We start from the raw sequence: 4,131 nt of genomic DNA, 5'->3' as shown, positions 1-4,131 counted from the left end.
CACGGAAACCGAGATAACTGTTGAGTGTAATTGGCCCGCACAACTGAACCGGACCGCGCCAGACACAACCAAACCACTACTAACATGGTACTAGTTCATCAGTGGAGCTCGGAGCAGTTCAGTTTTTGCTCAGTTCTCTGATAACAAAGAACGATGAACAGACCGCATAATTTCCTTAAAGTCAGCCTCTGTAATCATGTCAATTTCCAGTGATGAAGTGTGATGAACCTCAACGTCTGTCGTTGTTTCCTGCGTCTCTAAGCCCTAATCGTTTGTCGTAATCACTTCCCAAAAGCCAACTGTCAAGTTAATTCACCAAAGTCTGCCTTCTTCACCTGACTCTCCGCAAACAACGAAATATCCCAACCATAACCAACCTCCCTGAATGTTACGGCCGTTGCCATGTTGATTTGATTCTTTACCCCTAGAGAGCAGTAGTACCATAGATCGTCACTAGGAGGTGAGGAACCGCGTTTTGTGTAAATGGTTGTATGGAACCAAGCTCGGCACGGTTAACTGAACCAAGCTAACCATGAATCGGTTTCAGAGGGTAGTATAAATGGCGCTATAGTGGTACAGTAAAGTTAAGTAGATTTCTATAAAATGTTTGTTTACCTCAGCAGTCACACAACAGGATGTAGGACTTGTTCATGAAAAGGCAAAGGAAAAAGATGCTGGTGGATCAGGCATCTGGTCAGGATGACTCCTGGACACCTCCCTGGTGAGCTGTTCTAGTACCTTCCCACCAGGAGGAGGCCCAGAGGAAGACCCAGGACAAGCCGGAGGGATTATGTTTCTCAGCTCGCCTACACAGCTTATGTTTCTCAGCTATGTTTCTCCGCTCGACTAGCCTAGTAGACCCAAGTCTGGGCCTCTCTAGGCTGCTAGCCCCATTTCATTTCCAGTCTTCAGTATATTTTTTACACAAACATTTGCTAAAAATATTCAAAGATAATCCACAAAGAATATTAAGGTTTCAATATCAAATATGTATTCGGTGGCTATTTGAAAAGGCCTCAGAAATGCGTTCGTAGGAACACATTTCTGCTTAAATGGTTCAGCAACTTGTTGCTGCTTGAAACTCTTCTAATGGTCAGACATGTATTCAGATCACTTAAGGTAGCTCTTTGGGTTTGTTTTTACATAGAATGTGGATTTTTTGGTTTTTGTGAATTTGTTCACTTACAGCTTCGCTGCTAACAGTTTTATGTTAAAGCGTTGAATGCCAGAGATGGAGAGACAGGGACGACTGACGTGGTCTGGAGATGAACAGTACAAGTGTGTTTCTGTGTCTATGTATAAAAAAAAAATTAGCAGACCGTTGTGCGGTGTTGGCAAGAAGGTTCTGGGTTCGATTCCCGGCCCGGGGTCTTTCTGCATGGAGTTTGCATGTTCTCCCTGAGCATGTATGTGTTCTCTCCGGGTACTCCAGCTTTCTCCCACTGGCCAAAAACATGACTGTTAGGTTAATTGGCTTCTCTAAATCTCCTTAGGTGTGAGCGTGTGTGTGAATGGTTGTTTGTTCTGTTTGTCTCTGTGTTGCCCTGTCCAGGGTGGACCCCGCCTTGTGGACAGCGAGGGGGTGTACCAGCACCCCTCGCCACCCCAGCTGGGATCTAGGGTGACAGAAAATGGATGGAATCATTCAATTATTAATAGAAATAGGGGGCTGCCTTTTTACATGAAAAACTAGATATAGTGTTTTGCAACCTACTACTGACCCAGACAATTGTTCAAAAACCTCCCAGCACTGTCAAACTCAATCCCACAGATACACAGTCCTGCCTGTTTACAAGTAACTCTAACATTATAAGATCATCTCTTTTCACTTTTGGTGCCATATTAGCTCACTAATCTCACAGCATAACAGAAAAACATGCTAATATTTACAGTTGGTGCTATGTGGGAAGCCATTACAAAAGGCAATAACCTAAAAAGGCATTTCTGAGAGGCAGATCCAGTAACACCAACTTACTGTTTCAGTACAAAAACATTTATTATTTTAGGTAAAAATAATAGGAGGCAGAGATGAGTTCTTGCAGATTTAATTAATTTCCAAAGACAACAGATTAGTGATGAGCCGAGGCTTCGAGGCGTGTGTTGAGTAGCGGAAGGGTAGTTTCCTTTAAGCGTGTGTCGAGGCTTGCTTGGAGGAGCCAAAATAGATGATGTCTGAAGCCTTGCTACCCCGCCGTACCATAAGATCGCTTCAGGAAGTGGATCAGCTCGCCCGGAACTTCAACAGGCATTTAAAGAGCCTCGGTATTTAGTGAAGATGTGGCAGTTTGTAGGAGAGTTGCTGTCAGTTGGAAAGAGTGTGGATAGATTCTGAGAATAGATTGGTTAGAAAAACAGCCAGTCTATTTTGGCTAAAACTATTTTGGTTAGATTAAACAATGTAATGATCAGAATCTGAGCAAGCCACTGGTTACAGTTGTTATATTAGTGTTAGGTAGTATTGCTTTCTAATGAGTAGTTATCATTGCTAGTGGTGTCAGCTGTCAGACATGAACTTCCTGAGGTTGTTGGTTCAAGATCCAATTTAGACTTAAAAGTTGTGATAATAATTAACAAGTATTTTGGTCAATGTGACTAATTTCTATTGGTTTGCCCTGTTCAAATATGGATTGGGTAAAACTAGTACCAAATTAGATTGGCTGGTTTAGTCAAAAGATTGGTTGAACACACAACCCAAAAACTGTGGAAAAACTATTATGTTTGAATAAAAATGACTAACCACTTTCATTTTGCTCATCATTGCCGTATTTGTCTGCTTGAGCTTATTTCACTAAAATGACAGAAAAACCGTAAACCTTAAATCTCTTCTAACACATTTCACACAAAAAGAAAAATTCAAAGGATTTTATTATACACACCAATCATTAACAGATTTAAAGGGACTAAAATAGGAAAAACAACAAGAAAAACTATTGCAAAAATCACAGATTATATTATTAACTGTATTTCTGTTCTCCACCAGTAGGTGGTGACATGTTCACATGAAGCTTCATGAACTGTGGGGATCGTTGAAGCAATTAGCCCTAACGGTTCAATGAGGTTTCATCTCACCATCACTTCAACAGAGGCACAAATCCAAAAACAAAATACAGAAAAACAAAAAAAAACAGGATGAAGAAACACACACACAGAGCCAAGTAACAACAAAGCAACAAGAAACCTGCAATGAGGAACTGCAGGGGTGGTGTATACATGGGGAACAGAACAAAGAATGGGCTATTGAGCTGATATGGAGCAGGTGTAATAGAACTAACAGAAGAAAAAAAAACAATAAGGAGGAAGGTGAATTTAGGGGGCAATGGTAACTGGGAAATATAACCCAAAGATAACAATGAATGACAAAAATAAAACTAGAGCAAAGACTGCTGAATATATAACTAAAAAAAACAGGAAGAGTAAGACTAATAAGTAATAAAAAAATATATATATAACTCTCAACAGTAGAAACAGTATAACATAAATCCAGCAGATCATAACAATGAGTATAAAGGATGTGTAATTATGTTATGTAATAAAACAACAACATGGTTTTGGGACAGCAATTATAATGCAGTGTTTTCTTCTTACCCAGAAGCCTCTTTAACACACAAGTCCTAGTAATTTACAAGAACCACTTCCCCAAATCCAACAAAAATGAGAGCCTTTCACATATGGACATTATCCAGACTGCATGTGGACTGATTAAGATGATCCTTTAAACAATTGTAGTGGTAGAAAAGAGAAATTTCTTGGATCCAAGTAATGCAATGGATATAGCTTTGACTTATCAAGCCAAACGCTAAACTACTGTTGGTTCTTAACAGTAGTTTATAAATGGTACAAAGACAATTCACATCCCCTTTATCCCTGACATTTACTGAAATATAGTTAAGATTTAGAAATACCAGTGGATTTTTTTTAAAACAAAGAAACTGCCATTGTCTATGGAGCCCTTTAGATAGCCTCACCTCTCAATGTGAACTGCATAGAAACACTGAAGAACCAGGATCAGACCACAGAAACCCAAATCCTGCATGCAGAGGTTCAGTGAATGTGGTGTTGAAAGTGTGGAGGTGGATCAGTGAGTCAGAGGAAACCTTGTAGAAGGACAGAATGCCAGCAGGACAGTCCACA

This window comes from Cyprinodon variegatus, unplaced genomic scaffold (genome assembly GCF_000732505.1).
Source record: "Cyprinodon variegatus isolate N-32 unplaced genomic scaffold, C_variegatus-1.0 Scaffold1976, whole genome shotgun sequence".
NCBI classification, from domain to species: domain Eukaryota; kingdom Metazoa; phylum Chordata; class Actinopteri; order Cyprinodontiformes; family Cyprinodontidae; genus Cyprinodon; species Cyprinodon variegatus.
Note: the sequence above shows the minus strand (reverse complement) of the source record.